The sequence below is a fragment of the Doryrhamphus excisus genome, linkage group LG18 (assembly GCF_037039965.1).
Source record: "Doryrhamphus excisus strain RoL-2023G ecotype Guam linkage group LG18, RoL_Dexc_Guam_v1.1, whole genome shotgun sequence".
NCBI lineage: Eukaryota > Metazoa > Chordata > Actinopteri > Syngnathiformes > Syngnathidae > Doryrhamphus > Doryrhamphus excisus.
Window position 1 is genome coordinate 356,668 of NC_136374.1, and position 20,608 is coordinate 377,275.

Sequence of the window (20,608 nt, forward strand, 5' to 3'; positions counted from 1 at the left end):
AAGGCTGGCCCTTTAAGCTGGCCCTCTAAGGCTGGCCCTTTAAGCTGGCCCTTTAAGGCTGGCCCTTTAAGCTGGCCCTGTAAAGCTGGCCCTCTAAGGCTGGCCCTTTAAGACTGGCCCTTTAAGGCTGGCCCTTTAAGCTGGCCCCTTAAGGCTGGCCCTTTAAGCTGGCCCTCTAAGGCTGGCCCTTTAAGCTGGCCATCTTAGGATGGCCCTTTAAGGCTGGCCCTTTAAGGCTGGCCCTTTAAGGCTGGCCCTTTAAGCTGGCCCTTTAAGGCTGGCCCTCTAAGGCTGGCCCTTTAAGCTGGCCCTTTAAGGCTGGCCCTTTAAGCTGGCCCTCTAAGGCTGGCCCTTTAAGGCTGGCCCTTTAAGCTGGCCCCTTAAGGCTGGCCCTCTAAGGCTGGCCCTTTAAGCTGGCCCTTTAAGGCTGGCCCTTTAAGCTGGCCCTTTAAGGCTGGCCATTCAAGCTGGCTATTTAAGGCTGGCCCTTTAAGGCTGGCCCTTTAAGCTGGCCCTTTAAGGATGGCCCTTTAAGCTGGCCCTTTAAGGCTGGCCCTTTAAGGCTGGCCCTTTAAGCTGGCCCCTTAAGGCTGGCCCTTTAAGCTCGCCCTCTAAGGCTGGCCCTTTAAGCTGGCCCTCTAAGGCTGGCCCTGAAAGGCTGGCCCTTTAAGGCTTGCCCTTTAAGGCTGGCCCTTTAGGCTGGCCCTTTAAGCTGGCCCCTTAAGGCTGGCCCTCTAAGGCTGGCCCTTTAAGCTGGCCCTTTAAGGCTGGCCCTTTAAGCTGGCCCTTTAAGGCTGGCCCTTTAAGGCCGGCCCTTTAAGCTGGCCCTTTAAGGCTGGCCCTTTAAGCTGGCCCTTTAAGGCTGGCCCTTTAAGCTGGCCCTTTAAGGCTGGCCCTCTAAGGCTGGCCCTTTAAGACTGGCCCTTTAAAGCTGGCCCCTTAAGGCTGGCCCTTTAAGCTGGCCCTCTAAGGCTGGCCCTTTAAGGCTGGCCCTTTAAGCTGGCCCTTTAAGGCTGGCCCTTTAAGCTGGCCCTTTAAAGCTGGCCCTCTAAGGCTGGCCCTTTAAGACTGGCCCTTTAAGGTTGGCCCTTTAAGGCTGGCCCTTTAAGCTGGCCCCTTAAGGCTGGCCCTTTAAGCTGGCCCTCTAAGGCTGGCCCTTTAAGCTGGCCCTCTAAGGCTGGCCCTTTAAGGCTGGCCCTTTAAGCTGGCCCCTTAAGGCTGGCCCTCTAAGCCTGGCCCTTTAAGCTGGCCCTTTAAGGCTGGCCCTTTAAGCTGGCCCTTTAAGGCTGGCCCTTTAAGGCTGGCCCTTTAAGCTGGCCCTTTAAGGCTGGCCTTTTAAGGCCGGCCCTTTAAGCTGGCCCTTTAAGGCTGGGCCTTTAAGCTGGCCCTTTAAGGCTGGCCCTCTAAGGCTGGCCCTTTAAGACTGGCCCTTTAAAGCTTGCCCCTTAAGGCTGGCCCTTTAAGCTGGCCCTCTAAGGCTGGCCCTTTAAGCTGGCCCTCTAAGGCTGGCCCTTTAAGGCTGGCCCTTTAAGGCTTGCCCTTTAAGGCTGGCCCTTTAAGCTGGCCCTTTAAGGCTGTCCCTTTAAGCTGGCCCTTTAAGGCTGTCCCTTTAAGGCTGGCCCTTTAAGCTGGCCCTCTAAGGCTGGCCCTTTAAGGCTGGCCCTTTAAGGCTTGCCCTTTAAGGCTGGCCCTTTAAGCTGGCCCCTTAAGGCTGGCCCTTTAAGCTGGCCCCTTAAAGCTGGCCCTTTAAGCTGGCCCTCTAAGGCTGGCCCTTTAAGCTGGCCCTTTAAGCCTGGCCCTTTAAGATGGCCCTTTAAGTCTGGCCCTCTAAGGCTGGCCCTTTAAGGATGGCCCTTTAAGCTGGCCCTTTAAGGCTGGCCCTTTAAGGCTGGCCCTTTAAGCTGGCCCTTTAAGGCTGGCCCTTTAAGCTGGCCCTTTAAGGCTGGCCCTTTAAGGCTGGCCCTCTAAGGCTGGCCCTTTAAGACTGGCCCTTTAAAGCTGGCCCCTTAAGGCTGGCCCTTTAAGCTGGCCCTCTAAGACTGGCCCTTTAAGCTGGCCCTCTAAGGCTGGCCCTTTAAGGCTGGCCCTTTAAGCTGGCCCTCTAAGGCTGGCCCTTTAAGCAGGCCCTCTAAGGCTGGCCCTTTAAGGCTGGCCCTTTAAGGCTTGCCCTTTAAGGCTGGCCCTTTAAGCTGGCCCTTTAAGGCTGGCCCTTTAAGGCTGGCCCTTTAAGCTGGCCCTCTAAGGCTGGCCTTTTAAGGCTGGCCCTTTAAGGCTGGCCCTTTAAGCTGGCCCCTTAAGGCTGGCCCTCTAAGGCTGGCCCTTTGTGCTGGCCCTTTAAGGCTGGCCCTTTAAGCTGGCCCTTTAAGGCTGGCCCTTTAAGGCCGGCCCTTTAAGCTGGCCCTTTAAGGCTGGCCCTTTATGCTGGCCCTTCAAGGCTGGCCCTCTAAGGCTGGCCCTTTAAGACTGGCCCTTTAAAGCTGGCCCCTTAAGGCTGGCCCTTTAAGCTGGCCCCTTAAGGCTGGCCCTCTAAGGCTGGCCCTTTAAGGCTGGCCCTTTAAGCTGGCCCTCTAAGGCTGGCCCTTTAAGGCTGGCCCTTTAAGGCTGGCCCTTTAAGGCTGGCCCTTTAAGCTGGCCCCTTAAGGCTGGCCCTCTAAGGCTGGCTCTCTAAGGCTGGCTCTTTAAGCTGGCCCTTTAAGCTGGCCCTTTAAGGCTGGCCCTTTAAGGCCGGCCTTTTAAGCTGGCCCTTTAAGCTGGCCCTTTAAGGCTGGCCCTTTAAGGCTGGCCCTTTAAGCTGGCCCTTTAAGGCTGGCCCTTTAAGCTGGCCCCTTAAGGCTGGCCCTTTAAGCTGGCCCTCTAAGGCTGGCCCTTTAAGCTGGCCCTTTAAGGCTGGCCCTTTAAGGCTGGCCCTTTAAGGCTGGCCCTTTAAGCTGGCCCCTTAAGGCTGGCCCTTTAAGCTGGCCCTCTAAGGCTGGCCCTTTAAGCTGTGCCTTTAAGGCTGGCCCTTTAAGCTGGCCCTGTAAAGCTGGCCCTTTAAGACTGGCCCTTTAAGGCTGGGCCTTTAAGGCTGGCCCTTTAAGCTGGCCACTTAAGGCTGGCCCTTTAAGCTGGCCCTCTAAGGCTGGCCCTTTAAGATGGCCCCTTAAGGCTGGCCCTTTAAGATGGCCCTTTAAGGCTGGCCCTTTAAGCTGGCCCCTTAAGGCTGGCCCTCTAAGGCTGGCCCTTTAAACTGGCCCTTTAAGGCTGGCCCTTTAAGCTGGCCCTCTAAGGCTGGCCCTTTAAGGCTGGCCCTTTAAGGCTGGCCCTTTAAGCTGGCCCCTTAAGGCTGGCCCTCTAAGGCTGGCCCTTTAAGCTGGCCCTTTAAGGCTGGCCCTTTAAGCTGGCCCTTTAAGGCTGGCCCTTTAAGGCTGGCCATTCAAGCTGGCCCTTTAAGGCTGGCCCTTTAAGGCTGGCCCTTTAAGCTGGCCCCTTAAGGCTGGCCCTTTAAGCTGGCCCTCTAAGGCTGGCCCTTTAAGGCTGGCCCTTTAAGGCTGGCCCTTTAAGGCTGGCCCTCTAAGGCTGGCCTTTTAAGCTGGCCTTTAAAGCTGGCCCTTTAAGCTGGCCCTTTAAGGCTGGCAATCTAAGGTTGGCCCTTTAAGCTGGCCCTTTAAGGCTGGCCATCTAAGTCTGGCCCTTTAAACTGGCCCTTTAAGGCTGGGCCTCTAAGGCTGGACCTCAAAGGCTGGCCCTTTAAGCTGGCCCTTTAAGGCTGGCCCTCTAAGGCTGGCCCTTTAAGGCTGGCCCTTTAAGGCTGGCCCTTTAAGGCTGGCCCTTTAAGGCTGGCCCTTTAAGGCTGGCCCTTTAAGGCTGGCCCTTTAAGCTGGCCCCTTAAGGCTGGCCATCTAAGGCTGGCCCTTTAAGCTGGCCCTTTAAGGCTGGCCCTTTAAGCTGGCCCTTTAAGGCTGGCCCTTTAAGCTGGCCCCTTAAGGCTGGCCCTTTAAGCTGGCCCTTTAAGGCTGGCCCTTTAAGGCTGGCCCTTTAAGGCTGGCCCTTTAAGGCTGGCCCTTTAAGGCTGGCCCTTTAAGGCTGGCCCTTTAAGCTGGCCCCTTAAGGCTGGCCATCTAAGGCTGGCCCTTTAAGCTGGCCTTTAAGGCTGGCCCTTTAAGCTGGCCCTTTAAGGCTGGCCCTTTAAGCTGGCCCTTTAAGGCTGGTCCTCTAAGGCTGGCCCTTTAAGACTGGCCCTTTAAGGCTGGCCCTTTAAGCTGGCCCTTTAAGGCTGGCCCTTTAAGCTGACCCTGTAAAGCTGGCCCTCTAAGGCTGGCCCTTTAAGACTGGCCCTTTAAGGCTGGCCCTTTAAGCTGGCCCGTTAAGGCTGGCCCTTTAAGCTGGCCCTCTAAGGCTGGCCCTTTAAGCTGGCCATCTAAGGCTGGCCCTTTAAGGCTGGCCCTTTAAGGCTGGCCCTTTAAGGCTGGCCCTTTAAGCTGGCCCTTTAAGGCTGGCCCTTTAAGCTGGCCCTTTAAGGCTGACCCTCTAAGGCTGGCCTTTTAAGCTGGCCCTTTAAGCTGGCCATCTAAGGCTGGCCCTTTAAGCTGGCCCTTTAAGCCTGGCCCTTTAAGATGGCCCTTTAAGGCTGGCCCTTTAAGGCTGGCCCTTTAAGCTGGCCCTTTAAGGCTGGCCCTCTAAGGCTGGCCCTTTAAGCTGGCCCTTTAAGGCTGGCCCTTTAAGCTGGCCCTTTAAGGCTCGCCCTTTAAGGCCGGCCCTTTAAGCTGGCCCTTTAAGGCTGGCCCTTTAAGCTGGCCCTTTAAGGCTGGCCCTCTAAGGCTGGCCCTTTAAGACTGGCCCTTTAAAGCTGGCCCCTTAAGGCTGGCCCTTTAAGCTGGCCCCTTAAGGCTGGCCCTCTAAGGCTGGCCCTTTAAGCTGGCCCTTTAAGGCTGGCCCTTTAAGCTGGCCCTGTAAAGCTGGCCCTCTAAGGCTGGCCCTTTAAGACTGGCCCTTTAAGGCTGGCCCTTTAAGCTGGCCCCTTAAGGCTGGCCCTTTAAGGCTGGCCCTTTAAGGCTGGCCCTTTAAGCTGGCCCCTTAAGGCTGGCCCTTTAAGGCTGGCCCTTTAAGGCTGGCCCTTTAAGCTGGCCCTTTAAGGCTGGCCCTCTAAGGCTGGCCCTTTAAGCTGGCCCTTTAAGGTTGGCCCTTTAAGCTGGCCCTCTAAGGCTGGCCCTTTAAGCTGGCCCCTTAAGGCTGGCCCTCTAAGGCTGGCCCTTTAAGCTGGCCCTTTAAGGCTGGCCCTTTAAGCTGGCCCTTTAAGGCTGGCCATTCAAGCTGGCTATTTAAGCTGGCCCTTTAAGGCTGGCCCCTTAAGCTGGCCCTTTAAGGCTGTCCCTTTAAGGCTGGCCCTTTAAGCTGGCCCTCTAAAGCTGGCCCTTTAAGGCTGGCCCTTTAAGGCTTGCCCTTTAAGGCTGGCCCTTTAAGCTGGCCCCTTAAGGCTGGCCCTTTAAGCTGGCCCCTTAAAGCTGGCCCTTTAAGCTGGCCCTCTAAGGCTGGCCCTTTAAGCTGGCCCTCTAAGACTGGCCCTTTAAGCTGGCCCTCTAAGGCTGGCCCTTTAAGGCTGGCCCTTTAAGGCTTGCCCTTTAAGGCTGGCCTTTTAAGCTGGCCCTTTAAGATGGCCCTTCAAGGCTGGCCCTCTAAGGCTGGCCCTTTAAGACTGGCCCTTTAAAGCTGGCCCCTTAAGGCTGGCCCTTTAAGCTGGCCCCTTAAGGCTGGCCCTCTAAGGCTGGCCCTTTAAGCTGGCCCTTTAAGGCTGGCCCTTTAAGCTGGCCCTCTAAGGCTGGCCCTTTAAGGCTGGCCCTTTAAGGCTGGCCCTTTAAGCTGGCCCCTTAAGGCTGGCCCTCTAAGGCTGGCTCTCTAAGGCTGGCTCTTTAAGCTGGCCCTTTAAGGCTGGCCCTTTAAGCTGGCCCTTTAAGGCTGGCCCTTTAAGCTGGCCCTTTAAGGCTGGCCCTTTAAGCTGGCCCTTTAAAGCTGGCCCTCTAAGGCTGGCCCTTTAAGACTGGCCCTTTAAGGCTGGCCCTTTAAGGCTGGCCCTTTAAGCTGGCCCCTTAAGGCTGGCCCTTTAAGGCTGGCCCTTTAAGGCTGGCCCTTTAAGCTGGCCCTTTAAGGCTGGCCCTCTAAGGCTGGCCCTTTAAGCTGGCCCTTTAAGGTTGGCCCTTTAAGCTGGCCCTCTAAGGCTGGCCCTTTAAGCTGGCCCCTTAAGGCTGGCCCTCTAAGGCTGGCCCTTTAAGCTGGCCCTTTAAGGCTGGCCCTTTAAGCTGGCCCTTTAAGGCTGGCCATTCAAGCTGGCTATTTAAGGCTGGCCCTTTAAGGCTGGCCCTTTAAGCTGGCCCTTTAAGGCTGGCCCTTTAAGCTGGCCCTTTAAGGCTGGCCCTTTAAGGCTGGCCCTTTAAGGCTGGCCCTTTAAGCTGGCCCCTTAAGGCTGGCCCTTTAAGCTCGCCCTCTAAGGCTGGCCCTTTAAGCTGGCCCTCTAAGGCTGGCCCTGAAAGGCTGGCCCTTTAAGGCTTGCCCTTTAAGGCTGGCCCTTTAGGCTGGCCCTTTAAGCTGGCCCCTTAAGGCTGGCCCTCTAAGGCTGGCCCTTTAAGCTGGCCCTTTAAGGCTGGCCCTTTAAGCTGGCCCTTTAAGGCTGGCCCTTTAAGGCCGGCCCTTTAAGCTGGCCCTTTAAGGCTGGCCCTTTAAGCTGGCCCTTTAAGGCTGGCCCTCTAAGGCTGGCCCTTTAAGACTGGCCCTTTAAAGCTGGCCCCTTAAGGCTGGCCCTTTAAGCTGGCCTTCTAAGGCTGGCCCTTTAAGGCTGGCCCTTTAAGCTGGCCCTTTAAGGCTGGCCCTTTAAGCTGGCCCTTTAAAGCTGGCCCTCTAAGGCTGGCCCTTTAAGACTGGCCCTTTAAGGCTGGCCCTTTAAGGCTGGCCCTTTAAGCTGGCCCCTTAAGGCTGGCCCTTTAAGCTGGCCCTCTAAGGCTGGCCCTTTAAGCTGGCCCTCTAAGGCTGGCCCTTTAAGGCTGGCCCTTTAAGCTGGCCCCTTAAGGCTGGCCCTCTAAGCCTGGCCCTTTAAGCTGGCCCTTTAAGGCTGGCCCTTTAAGCTGGCCCTTTAAGGCTGGCCTTTTAAGGCCGGCCCTTTAAGCTGGCCCTTTAAGGCTGGGCCTTTAAGCTGGCCGTTTAAGGCTGGCCCTCTAAGGCTGGCCCTTTAAGACTGGCCCTTTAAAGCTTGCCCCTTAAGGCTGGCCCTTTAAGCTGGCCCTCTAAGCCTGGCCCTTTAAGCTGGCCCTTTAAGGCTGGCCCTTTAAGCTGGCCCTTTAAGGCTGGCCTTTTAAGGCCGGCCCTTTAAGCTGGCCCTTTAAGGCTGGGCCTTTAAGCTGGCCGTTTAAGGCTGGCCCTCTAAGGCTGGCCCTTTAAGACTGGCCCTTTAAAGCTTGCCCCTTAAGGCTGGCCCTTTAAGCTGGCCCTCTAAGGCTGGCCCTTTAAGCTGGCCCTCTAAGGCTGGCCCTTTAAGGCTGGCCCTTTAAGGCTTGCCCTTTAAGGCTGGCCCTTTAAGCTGGCCCTTTAAGGCTGGCCCCTTAAGCTGGCCCTTTAAGGCTGTCCCTTTAAGGCTGGCCCTTTAAGGCTGGCCCTTTAAGGCTGGCCCTTTAAGCTGGCCCCTTAAGGCTGGCCCTTTAAGCTGGACCTCTAGGGCTGGCCCTTTAAGCTGGCCCTCTAAGGCTGGCCCTTTAAGCTGGCACTTTAAGGCTGGCCCTTTAAGGCTTGCCATCTAAGGTTGGCCCTTTAAGCTGGCCTTTTAAGGCTGGCCCTTTAAGCTGGCCCTTTAAGGCTGGCCCTTTAAGGCTGGCCCTCTAAGGCTGGCCCTTTAAGGCTGGCCCTTTAAGGCTGGCCCTTTAAGCTGGCCCCTTAAGGCTGGCCCTTTAAGCTGGCCCTCTAGGGCTGGCCCTTTAAGCTGGCCCTCTAAGGCTGGCCCTTTAAGCTGGCCCTTTAAGGCTGGCCCTTTAAGCTGGCCCTGTAAAGCTGGCCCTTTAAGCTGGCCCCTTAAGGCTGGCCCTTTAAGGCTGGCCCTTTAAGCTGGCCATCTAAGGCTGGACCTTTAAGGCTGGCCCTTTAAGGCTGGCCCTTTAAGGCTGGCCCTTTAAGCTGGCCCCTTAAGGCTGGCCCTTTAAGCTGGCCCTTTAAGGCTGGCCCTTTAAGCTGGCCCTTTAAGGCTGGCCCTTTAAGGCTGGCCCTTTAAGATGGCCCTTTAAGGCTGGCCCTTTAAGCTGGCCCTTTAAGGCTGGCCCTCTAAGGCTGGCCCTTTAAGGCTGGCCCTTTAAGCTGGCCCCTTAAGGCTGGCCCTTTAAGCTGGCCCTTTAAGGCTGGCCCTTTAAGCTGGCCCTTTAAGGCTGGCCCTTTAAGGCTGGCCCTTTAAGATGGCCCTTTAAGGCTGGCCCTTTAAGCTGGCCCTTTAAGGCTGGCCCTCTAAGGCTGGCCCTTTAAGGCTGGCCCTTTAAGCTGGCCCCTTAAGGCTGGCCCTTTAAGCTGGCCCTCTAGGGCTGGCCCTTTAAGCTGGCCCTCTAAGGCTGGCCCTTTAAGCTGGCCCTTTAAGGCTGGCCCTTTAAGCTGGCCCTGTAAAGCTGGCCCTTTAAGCTGGCCCCTTAAGGCTGGCCCTTTAAGGCTGGCCCTTTAAGCTGGCCATCTAAGGCTGGCCCTTTAAGGCTGGCCCTTTAAGGCTGGCCCTTTAAGGCTGGCCCTTTAACCTGGCTCCTTAAGGCTGGCCCTCTAAGGCTGGCCCTTTAAGCTGGCCCTTTAAGGCTGGCCCTTTAAGCTGGCCCTCTAAGGCTGGCCCTTTAAGGCTGGCCCTTTAAGGCTGGCCCTTTAAGCTGGCCCCTTAAGGCTGGCCCTCTAAGGCTGGCCCTTTAAGCTGGCCCTTTAAGGCTTGCCCTTTAAGCTGGCCCTTTAAGGCTGGCCCTTTAAGGCTGGCCCTTTAAGGCTGGCCCTTTAAGCTGGACCCTTAAGGCTGGCCATCTAAGGCTGGCCCTTTAAGCTGGCCCTTTAAGGCTGGCCCTTTAAGCTGGCCCTCTAAGGCTGGCCCTTTAAGCTGGCCCTCTAAGGCTGGCCCTTTAAGGCTGGCCCTTTAAGGCTTGCCATCTAAGGCTGGCCCTTTAAGCTGGCCTTTTAAGGCTGGCCCTTTAAGCTGGCCCTTTAAGCTGGCCCTTTAAGGCTGGCCCTTTAAGGCCGGCCCTTTAAGCTGGCCCCTTTAGGCTGGCCCTTTAAGCTGGCCCTCTAAGGCTGGCCCTTTAAGCTGGCCCTCTAAGGCTGGCCCTTTAAGGCTGGCCCTTTAAGCTGGCCCCTTAAGGCTGGCCCTTTAAGCTGGCCCCTTAAGGCTGGCCCTTTAAGCTGGTCCTCTAAGGCTGGCCCTTTAAGCTGGCCCTTTAAGGCTGGCCCTTTAAGGCTGGCCCTTTAAGCTGGCCCCTTAAGGCTGGCCCTTTAAGCTGGTCCTCTAAGGCTGGCCCTTTAAGCTGGCCCTTTAAGCCTGGCCCTTTAAGATGGCCCTTTAAGTCTGGCCCTCTAAGTCTGGCCCTTTAAGGCTGGCCCTTTAAGCTGGCCCTTTAAGGCTGGCCCTTTAAGGCTGGCCCTTTAAGCTGGCCCTTTAAAGCTGGCCCTCTGAGGCTGGCCCTCTGAGGCTGGCCCTTTAAGGCTGGCCCTTTAAGGCTGGCCCTTTAAGCTGGCCCCTTAAGGCTGGCCCTTTAAGCTGGCCCTCTAAGGCTGGCCCTTTAAGCTGTGCCTTTAAGGCTGGCCCTTTAAGCTGGCCCCTCTAAGGCTGGCCCTTTAAGCTGGCTATTTAAGGCTGGCCCTTTAAGCTGGCCCTGTAAAGCTGGCCCTTTAAGCTGGCCCCTAAAGGCTGGCCCTTTAAGGCTGGCCCTTTAAGCTGGCCATCTAAGGCTGGCCCTTTAAGGCTGGCCCTTTAAGGCTGGCCCTTTAAGGCTGGCCCTTTAAGCTGGCCCCTTAAGGCTGGCCCTTTAAGCTGGCCCTTTAAGGCTGGCCCTTTAAGCTGGCCCTTTAAGGCTGGCCCTTTAAGCTGGCCCTTTAAGGCTGGCCCTTTAAGGCTGGCCCTTTAAGCTGGCCCTTTAAGGCTGGCCCTCTAAGGCTGGCCCTTTAAGGCTGGCCCTTTAAGGCTGGCCCTTTAAGCTGGCCCCTTAAGGCTGGCCCTTTAAGCTGGACCTCTAGGGCTGGCCCTTTAAGCTGGCCCTCTAAGGCTGGCCCTTTAAGCTGGCACTTTAAGGCTGGCCCTTTAAGGCTTGCCATCTAAGGCTGGCCCTTTAAGCTGGCCTTTTAAGGCTGGCCCTTTAAGCTGGCCCTTTAAGGCTGGCCCTTTAAGGCTGGCCCTCTAAGGCTGGCCCTTTAAGGCTGGCCCTTTAAGGCTGGCCCTTTAAGCTGGCCCCTTAAGGCTGGCCCTTTAAGCTGGCCCTCTAGGGCTGGCCCTTTAAGCTGGCCCTCTAAGGCTGGCCCTTTAAGCTGGCCCTTTAAGGCTGGCCCTTTAACCTGGCCCTGTAAAGCTGGCCCTTTAAGCTGGCCCCTTAAGGCTGGCCCTTTAAGGCTGGCCCTTTAAGCTGGCCATCTAAGGCTGGACCTTTAAGGCTGGCCCTTTAAGGCTGGCCCTTTAAGGCTGGCCCTTTAAGCTGGCCCCTTAAGGCTGGCCCTTTAAGCTGGCCCTTTAAGGCTGGCCCTTTAAGCTGGCCCTTTAAGGCTGGCCCTTTAAGGCTGGCCCTTTAAGATGGCCCTTTAAGGCTGGCCCTTTAAGCTGGCCCTTTAAGGCTGGCCCTCTAAGGCTGGCCCTTTAAGGCTGGCCCTTTAAGCTGGCCCCTTAAGGCTGGCCCTTTAAGCTGGCCCTCTAGGGCTGGCCCTTTAAGCTGGCCCTCTAAGGCTGGCCCTTTAAGCTGGCCCTTTAAGGCTGGCCCTTTAAGCTGGCCCTGTAAAGCTGGCCCTTTAAGCTGGCCCCTTAAGGCTGGCCCTTTAAGGCTGGCCCTTTAAGCTGGCCATCTAAGGCTGGCCCTTTAAGGCTGGCCCTTTAAGGCTGGCCCTTTAAGGCTGGCCCTTTAAGCTGGCTCCTTAAGGCTGGCCCTCTAAGGCTGGCCCTTTAAGCTGGCCCTTTAAGGCTGGCCCTTTAAGCTGGCCCTCTAAGGCTGGCCCTTTAAGGCTGGCCCTTTAAGGCTGGCCCTTTAAGCTGGCCCCTTAAGGCTGGCCCTCTAAGGCTGGCCCTTTAAGCTGGCCCTTTAAGGCTTGCCCTTTAAGCTGGCCCTTTAAGGCTGGCCCTTTAAGGCTGGCCCTTTAAGCTGGACCCTTAAGGCTGGCCATCTAAGGCTGGCCCTTTAAGCTGGCCCTTTAAGGCTGGCCCTTTAAGCTGGCCCTCTAAGGCTGGCCCTTTAAGCTGGCCCTCTAAGGCTGGCCCTTTAAGGCTGGCCCTTTAAGGCTGGCCCCTTAAGGCTGGCCCTTTAAGCTGGCCCCTTAAGGCTGGCCCTTTAAGCTGGTCCTCTAAGGCTGGCCCTTTAAGCTGGCCCTTTAAGGCTGGCCCTTTAAGGCTGGCCCTTTAAGCTGGCCCCTTAAGGCTGGCCCTTTAAGCTGGTCCTCTAAGGCTGGCCCTTTAAGCTGGCCCTTTAAGCCTGGCCCTTTAAGATGGCCCTTTAAGTCTGGCCCTCTAAGTCTGGCCCTTTAAGGCTGGCCCTTTAAGCTGGCCCTTTAAGGCTGGCCCTTTAAGGCTGGCCCTTTAAGCTGGCCCTTTAAAGCTGGCCCTCTGAGGCTGGCCCTCTGAGGCTGGCCCTTTAAGGCTGGCCCTTTAAGGCTGGCCCTTTAAGCTGGCCCCTTAAGGCTGGCCCTTTAAGCTGGCCCTCTAAGGCTGGCCCTTTAAGCTGTGCCTTTAAGGCTGGCCCTTTAAGCTGGCCCTGTAAAGCTGGCCCTTTAAGACTGGCCCTTTAAGGCTGGGCCTTTAAGGCTGGCCCTTTAAGCTGGCCACTTAAGGCTGGCCCTTTAAGCTGGCCCTCTAAGGCTGGCCCTTTAAGATGGCCCCTTAAGGCTGGCCCTTTAAGATGGCCCTTTAAGGCTGGCCCTTTAAGCTGGCCCCTTAAGGCTGGCCCTCTAAGGCTGGCCCTTTAAACTGGCCCTTTAAGGCTGGCCCTTTAAGCTGGCCCTCTAAGGCTGGCCCTTTAAGGCTGGCCCTTTAAGCTGGCCCTTTAAGGCTGGCCCTTTAAGCTGGCCCTTTAAGGCTGGCCCTTTAAGGCTGGCCATTCAAGCTGGCCCTTTAAGGCTGGCCCTTTAAGGCTGGCCCTTTAAGCTGGCCCCTTAAGGCTGGCCCTTTAAGCTGGCCCTCTAAGGCTGGCCCTTTAAGGCTGGCCCTTTAAGGCTGGCCCTTTAAGGCTGGCCCTCTAAGGCTGGCCTTTTAAGCTGGCCTTTAAAGCTGGCCCTTTAAGCTGGCCCTTTAAGGCTGGCCATCTAAGGTTGGCCCTTTAAGCTGGCCCTTTAAGGCTGGCCATCTAAGTCTGGCCCTTTAAACTGGCCCTTTAAGGCTGGGCCTCTAAGGCTGGACCTCAAAGGCTGGCCCTTTAAGCTGGCCCTTTAAGGCTGGCCCTCTAAGGCTGGCCCTTTAAGGCTGGCCCTTTAAGGCTGGCCCTTTAAGGCTGGCCCTTTAAGGCTGGCCCTTTAAGGCTGGCCCTTTAAGGCTGGCCCTTTAAGCTGGCCCCTTAAGGCTGGCCATCTAAGGCTGGCCCTTTAAGCTGGCCCTTTAAGGCTGGCCCTTTAAGCTGGCCCTTTAAGGCTGGCCCTTTAAGCTGGCCCCTTAAGGCTGGCCCTTTAAGCTGGCCCTTTAAGGCTGGCCCTTTAAGGCTGGCCCTTTAAGGCTGGCCCTTTAAGGCTGGCCCTTTAAGGCTGGCCCTTTAAGCTGGCCCCTTAAGGCTGGCCATCTAAGGCTGGCCCTTTAAGCTGGCCCTTTAAGGCTGGCCCTTTAAGCTGGCCCTTTAAGGCTGGCCCTTTAAGCTGGCCCTTTAAGGCTGGTCCTCTAAGGCTGGCCCTTTAAGACTGGCCCTTTAAGGCTGGCCCTTTAAGCTGGCCCTTTAAGGCTGGCCCTTTAAGCTGACCCTGTAAAGCTGGCCCTCTAAGGCTGGCCCTTTAAGACTGGCCCTTTAAGGCTGGCCCTTTAAGCTGGCCCCTTAAGGCTGGCCCTTTAAGCTGGCCCTCTAAGGCTGGCCCTTTAAGCTGGCCATCTAAGGCTGGCCCTTTAAGGCTGGCCCTTTAAGGCTGGCCCTTTAAGGCTGGCCCTTTAAGCTGGCCCTTTAAGGCTGGCCCTTTAAGCTGGCCCTTTAAGGCTGACCCTCTAAGGCTGGCCTTTTAAGCTGGCCCTTTAAGCTGGCCATCTAAGGCTGGCCCTTTAAGCTGGCCCTTTAAGCCTGGCCCTTTAAGATGGCCCTTTAAGGCTGGCCCTTTAAGGCTGGCCCTTTAAGCTGGCCCTTTAAGGCTGGCCCTCTAAGGCTGGCCCTTTAAGCTGGCCCTTTAAGGCTGGCCCTTTAAGCTGGCCCTTTAAGGCTCGCCCTTTAAGGCCGGCCCTTTAAGCTGGCCCTTTAAGGCTGGCCCTTTAAGCTGGCCCTTTAAGGCTGGCCCTCTAAGGCTGGCCCTTTAAGACTGGCCCTTTAAAGCTGGCCCCTTAAGGCTGGCCCTTTAAGCTGGCCCCTTAAGGCTGGCCCTCTAAGGCTGGCCCTTTAAGCTGGCCCTTTAAGGCTGGCCCTTTAAGCTGGCCCTCTAAGGCTGGCCCTTTAAGGCTGGCCCTTTAAGGCTGGCCCTTTAAGCTGGCCCCTTAAGGCTGGCCCTCTAAGGCTGGCTCTTTAAGCTGGCCCTTTAAGGCTGGCCCTTTAAGCTGGCCCTTTAAGGCTGGCCCTTCAAGGCCGGCCCTTTAAGCTGGCCCTCTAAGGCTGGCCCTTTAAGGCTGGCCCTTTAAGGCTTGCCCTTTAAGGCTGGCCCTTTAAGCTGGCCCCTTAAGGCTGGCCCTTTAAGCTGGCCCTCTAAGGCTGGCCCTTTAAGCTGGCCCTTTAAGGCTGGCCCTTTAAGCTGGCCCTGTAAAGCTGGCCCTCTAAGGCTGGCCCTTTAAGACTGGCCCTTTAAGGCTGGCCCTTTAAGCTGGCCCCTTAAGGCTGGCCCTTTAAGCTGGCCCTCTAAGGCTGGCCCTTTAAGCTGGCCATCTTAGGATGGCCCTTTAAGGCTGGCCCTTTAAGGCTGGCCCTTTAAGGCTGGCCCTTTAAGCTGGCCCTTTAAGGCTGGCCCTCTAAGGCTGGCCCTTTAAGCTGGCCCTTTAAGGTTGGCCCTTTAAGCTGGCCCTCTAAGGCTGGCCCTTTAAGCTGGCCCCTTAAGGCTGGCCCTCTAAGGCTGGCCCTTTAAGCTGGCCCTTTAAGGCTGGCCCTTTAAGCTGGCCCTTTAAGGCTGGCCATTCAAGCTGGCTATTTAAGGCTGGCCCTTTAAGGCTGGCCCTTTAAGCTGGCCCTTTAAGGCTGGCCCTTTAAGCTGGCCCTTTAAGGCTGGCCCTTTAAGGCTGGCCCTTTAAGGCTGGCCCTTTAAGCTGGCCCCTTAAGGCTGGCCCTTTAAGCTCGCCCTCTAAGGCTGGCCCTTTAAGCTGGCCCTCTAAGGCTGGCCCTGAAAGGCTGGCCCTTTAAGGCTTGCCCTTTAAGGCTGGCCCTTTAGGCTGGCCCTTTAAGCTGGCCCCTTAAGGCTGGCCCTCTAAGGCTGGCCCTTTAAGCTGGCCCTTTAAGGCTGGCCCTTTAAGCTGGCCCTTTAAGGCTGGCCCTTTAAGGCCGGCCCTTTAAGCTGGCCCTTTAAGGCTGGCCCTTTAAGCTGGCCCTTTAAGGCTGGCCCTCTAAGGCTGGCCCTTTAAGACTGGCCCTTTAAAGCTGGCCCCTTAAGGCTGGCCCTTTAAGCTGGCCTTCTAAGGCTGGCCCTTTAAGGCTGGCCCTTTAAGCTGGCCCTTTAAGGCTGGCCCTTTAAGCTGGCCCTTTAAAGCTGGCCCTCTAAGGCTGGCCCTTTAAGACTGGCCCTTTAAGGCTGGCCCTTTAAGGCTGGCCCTTTAAGCTGGCCCCTTAAGGCTGGCCCTTTAAGCTGGCCCTCTAAGGCTGGCCCTTTAAGCTGGCCCTCTAAGGCTGGCCCTTTAAGGCTGGCCCTTTAAGCTGGCCCCTTAAGGCTGGCCCTCTAAGCCTGGCCCTTTAAGCTGGCCCTTTAAGGCTGGCCCTTTAAGCTGGCCCTTTAAGGCTGGCCTTTTAAGGCCGGCCCTTTAAGCTGGCCCTTTAAGGCTGGGCCTTTAAGCTGGCCGTTTAAGGCTGGCCCTCTAAGGCTGGCCCTTTAAGACTGGCCCTTTAAAGCTTGCCCCTTAAGGCTGGCCCTTTAAGCTGGCCCTCTAAGGCTGGCCCTTTAAGCTGGCCCTCTAAGGCTGGCCCTTTAAGGCTGGCCCTTTAAGGCTTGCCCTTTAAGGCTGGCCCTTTAAGCTGGCCCTTTAAGGCTGGCCCCTTAAGCTGGCCCTTTAAGGCTGTCCCTTTAAGGCTGGCCCTTTAAGCTGGCCCTCTAAAGCTGGCCCTTTAAGGCTGGCCCTTTAAGGCTTGCCCTTTAAGGCTGGCCCTTTAAGCTGGCCCCTTAAGGCTGGCCCTTTAAGCTGGCCCCTTAAAGCTGGCCCTTTAAGCTGGCCCTCTAAGGCTGGCCCTTTAAGCTGGCCCTCTAAGACTGGCCCTTTAAGCTGGCCCTCTAAGGCTGGCCCTTTAAGGCTGGCCCTTTAAGGCTTGCCCTTTAAGGCTGGCCTTTTAAGCTGGCCCTTTAAGATGGCCCTTTAAGGCTGGCCCTTTAAGGCTGGCCCTTTAAGCTGGCCCTTTAAAGCTGGCCCTCTAAGGCTGGCCCTTTAAGACTGGCCCTTTAAGGCTGGCCCTTTAAGGCTGGCCCTTTAAGCTGGCCCCTTAAGGCTGGCCCTTTAAGCTGGCCCTCTAAGGCTGGCCCTTTAAGCTGGCCCTCTAAGGCTGGCCCTTTAAGGCTGGCCCTTTAAGGCTTGCCCTTTAAGGCTGGCCCTTTAAGCTGGCCCTTTAAGGCTGGCCCTTTAAGGCTGGCCCTTTAAGCTGGCCCTCTAAGGCTGGCCTTTTAAGGCTGGCCCTTTAAGGCTGGCCCTTTAAGCTGGCCCCTTAAGGCTGGCCCTCTAAGGCTGGCCCTTTGTGCTGGCCCTTTAAGGCTGGCCCTTTAAGCTGGCCCTTTAAGGCTGGCCCTTTAAGGCCGGCCCTTTAAGCTGGCCCTTTAAGGCTGGCCCTTTAAGCTGGCCCTTCAAGGCTGGCCCTCTAAGGCTGGCCCTTTAAGACTGGCCCTTTAAAGCTGGCCCCTTAAGGCTGGCCCTTTAAGCTGGCCCCTTAAGGCTGGCCCTCTAAGGCTGGCCCTTTAAGCTGGCCCTTTAAGGCTGGCCCTTTAAGCTGGCCCTCTAAGGCTGGCCCTTTAAGGCTGGCCCTTTAAGGCTGGCCCTTTAAGCTGGCCCCTTAAGGCTGGCCCTCTAAGGCTGGCTCTCTAAGGCTGGCTCTTTAAGCTGGCCCTTTAAGGCTGGCCCTTTAAGCTGGCCCTTTAAGGCTGGCCCTTTAAGCTGGCCCTTTAAGGCTGGCCCTTTAAGCTGGCCCTTTAAAGCTGGCCCTCTAAGGCTGGCCCTTTAAGACTGGCCCTTTAAGGCTGGCCCTTTAAGGCTGGCCCTTTAAGCTGGCCCCTTAAGGCTGGCCCTTTAAGCTGGCCCTCTAAGGCTGGCCCTTTAAGCTGGCCCTCTAAGGCTGGCCCTTTAAGGCTGGCCCTTTAAGGCTGGCCCTTTAAGCTGGCCCCTTAAGGCTGGCCCTCTAAGGCTGGCCCTTTAAGCTGGCCCTTTAAGGCTGGCCCTTTAAGCTGGCCCTTTAAGGCTGGCCCTTTAAGGCCGGCCCTTTAAGCTGGCCCTTTAAGGCTGGCCCTTTAAGCTGGCCCTTTAAGGCTGGCCCTCTAAGGCTGGCCCTTTAAGACTGGCCCTTTAAAGCTTGCCCCTTAAGGCTGGCCCTTTAAGCTGGCCCTCTAAGGCTGGCCCTTTAAGCTGGCCCTTTAAGGCTGGCCCTTTAAGCTGGCCCTTTAAGGCTGGCCATCTAAGGCTGGCCCTTTAAGCTGGCCCTTAAAGCTGGCCCTTTAAGCTGGCCCTTTAAGATGGCCCTTTAAGTCTGGCCCTCTAAGGCTGGCCCTTTAAGGCTGGCCCTTTAAGCTGGCCCTTTAAGGCTGGCCCTTTTAGGCTGGCCCTTTAAGCTGGCCCTTTAAGGCTGGCCCTTTAAGCTGGCCCTTTAAGGCTGGCCCTCTAAGGCTGGCCCTTTAAGGCTGGCCCTTTAAGGCTGGCCCTTTAAGCTGGCCCCTTAAGGCTGGCCCTTTAAGCTGGCCCTCTAGGGCTGGCCCTTTAAGCTGGCCCTCTAAGGCTGGCCCTTTAAGCTGGCCCTTTAAGGCTGGCCCTTTAAGCTGGCCCTGTAAAGCTGGCCCTTTAAGCTGGCCCCTTAAGGCTGGCCCTTTAAGGCTGGCCCTTTAAGCTGGCCATCTAAGGCTGGCCCTTTAAGGCTGGCCCTTTAAGGCTGGCCCTTTAAGGCTGGCCCTTTAAGCTGGCCCCCTTAAGGCTGGCCCTTTAAGGCTGGCCCTTTAAGCTGGCCCTTTAAGGCTGGCCCTTTTAGGCTGGCCCTTTAAGCTGGCCCTTTAAGGCTGGCCCTTTAAGCTGGCCCTTTAAGGCTGGCCCTCTAAGGCTGGCCCTTTAAGGCTGGCCCTTTAAGGCTGGCCCTTTAAGGCTGGCCCTTTAAGGCTGGCCCTTTAAGCTGGCCCCTTAAGGCTGGCCCTTTAAGCTGGCCCTTTAAGGCTGGCCCTTTAAGCTGGCCCTTTAAGGCTGGCCCTTTAAGGCTGGCCCTTTAAGATGGCCCTTTAAGGCTGGCCCTTTAAGCTGGCCCTTTAAGGCTGGCCCTCTAAGGCTGGCTTAAGGCTGGCCCTTTAAGCTGGCCCCTTAAGGCTGGCCCTTTAAGCTGGCCCTCTAGGGCTGGCCCTTTAAGCTGGCCCTCTAAGGCTGGCCCTTTAAGCTGGCCCTTTAAGGCTGGCCCTTTAAGCTGGCCCTGTAAAGCTGGCCCTTTAAGCTGGCCCCTTAAGGCTGGCCCTTTAAGGCTGGCCCTTTAAGCTGGCCATCTAAGGCTGGCCCTTTAAGGCTGGCCCTTTAAGGCTGGCCCTTTAAGGCTGGCCCTTTAAGCTGGCTCCTTAAGGCTGGCCCTCTAAGGCTGGCCCTTTAAGCTGGCCCTTTAAGGCTGGCCCTTTAAGCTGGCCCTCTAAGGCTGGCCCTTTAAGGCTGGCCCTTCAAGGCTGGCCCTCTAAGGCTGGCCCTTTAAGACTGGCCCTTTAAAGCTGGCCCCTTAAGGCTGGCCCTTTAAGCTGGCCCCTTAAGGCTGGCCCTCTAAGGCTGGCCCTTTAAGCTGGCCCTTTAAGGCTGGCCCTTTAAGCTGGCCCTCTAAGGCTGGCCCTTTAAGGCTGGCCCTTTAAGGCTGGCCCTTTAAGCTGGCCCCTTAAGGCTGGCCCTCTAAGGCTGGCTCTCTAAGGCTGGCTCTTTAAGCTGGCCCTTTAAGGCTGGCCCTTTAAGCTGGCCCTTTAAGGCTGGCCCTTTAAGCTGGCCCTTTAAGGCTGGCCCTTTAAGCTGGCCCTTTAAAGCTGGCCCTCTAAGGCTGGCCCTTTAAGACTGGCCCTTTAAGGCTGGCCCTTTAAGGCTGGCCCTTTAAGCTGGCCCCTTAAGGCTGGCCCTTTAAGCTGGCCCTCTAAGGCTGGCCCTTTAAGCTGGCCCTCTAAGGCTGGCCCTTTAAGGCTGGCCCTTTAAGGCTGGCCCTTTAAGCTGGCCCCTTAAGGCTGGCCCTCTAAGGCTGGCCCTTTAAGCTGGCCCTTTAAGGCTGGCCCTTTAAGCTGGCCCTTTAAGGCTGGCCCTTTAAGGCCGGCCCTTTAAGCTGGCCCTTTAAGGCTGGCCCTTTAAGCTGGCCCTTTAAGGCTGGCCCTCTAAGGCTGGCCCTTTAAGACTGGCCCTTTAAAGCTTGCCCCTTAAGGCTGGCCCTTTAAGCTGGCCCTCTAAGGCTGGCCCTTTAAGCTGGCCCTTTAAGGCTGGCCCTTTAAGCTGGCCCTTTAAGGCTGGCCATCTAAGGCTGGCCCTTTAAGCTGGCCCTTAAAGCTGGCCCTTTAAGCTGGCCCTTTAAGATGGCCCTTTAAGTCTGGCCCTCTAAGGCTGGCCCTTTAAGGCTGGCCCTTTAAGCTGGCCCTTTAAGGCTGGCCCTTTTAGGCTGGCCCTTTAAGCTGGCCCTTTAAGGCTGGCCCTTTAAGCTGGCCCTTTAAGGCTGGCCCTCTAAGGCTGGCCCTTTAAGGCTGGCCCTTTAAGGCTGGCCCTTTAAGCTGGCCCCTTAAGGCTGGCCCTTTAAGCTGGCCCTCTAGGGCTGGCCCTTTAAGCTGGCCCTCTAAGGCTGGCCCTTTAAGCTGGCCCTTTAAGGCTGGCCCTTTAAGCTGGCCCTGTAAAGCTGGCCCTTTAAGCTGGCCCCTTAAGGCTGGCCCTTTAAGGCTGGCCCTTTAAGCTGGCCATCTAAGGCTGGCCCTTTAAGGCTTGCCCTTTAAGGCTGGCCCTTTAAGGCTGGCCCTTTAAGCTGGCCCCTTAAGGCTGGCCCTTTAAGCTGGCCCTTTAAGGCTGGCCCTTTAAGCTGGCCCTTTAAGGCTGGCCCTTTAAGCTGGCCCTGTAAGGCTGGCCCTTTAAGGCTGGCCCTTTAAGCTGGCCCTTTAAGGCTGGCCCTTTAAGCTGGCCCCTTAAGGCTGGCCCTTTAAGCTGGCCCTCTAGGGCTGGCCCTTTAAGCTGGCCCTCTAAGGCTGGCCCTTTAAGCTGGCACTTTAAGGCTGGCCCTTTAAGGCTTGCCATCTAAGGCTGGCCCTTTAAGCTGGCCTTTTAAGGCTGGCCCTTTAAGCTGGCCCTTTAAGGCTGGCCCTTTAAGGCTGGCCCTCTAAGGCTGGCCCTTTAAGGCTGGCCCTTTAAGGCTGGCCCTTTAAGCTGGCCCCTTAAGGCTGGCCCTTTAAGCTGGCCCTCTAGGGCTGGCCCTTTAAGCTGGCCCTCTAAGGCTGGCCCTTTAAGCTGGCCCTTTAAGGCTGGCCCTTTAAGCTTGCCCCGTAAAGCTGGCCCTTTAAGCTGGCCCCTTAAGGCTGGCCCTTTAAGGCTGGCCCTTTAAGCTGGCCATCTAAGGCTGGACCTTTAAGGCTGGCCCTTTAAGGCTGGCCCTTTAAGGCTGGCCCTTTAAGCTGGCCCCTTAAGGCTGGCCCTTTAAGCTGGCCCTTTAAGGCTGGCCCTTTAAGCTGGCCCTTTAAGGCTGGCCCTTTAAGGCTGGCCCTTTAAGATGGCCCTTTAAGGCTGGCCCTTTAAGCTGGCCCTTTAAGGCTGGCCCTCTAAGGCTGGCCCTTTAAGGCTGGCCCTTTAAGCTGGCCCCTTAAGGCTGGCCCTTTAAGCTGGCCCTCTAGGGCTGGCCCTTTAAGCTGGCCCTCTAAGGCTGGCCCTTTAAGCTGGCCCTTTAAGGCTGGCCCTTTAAGCTGGCCCTGTAAAGCTGGCCCT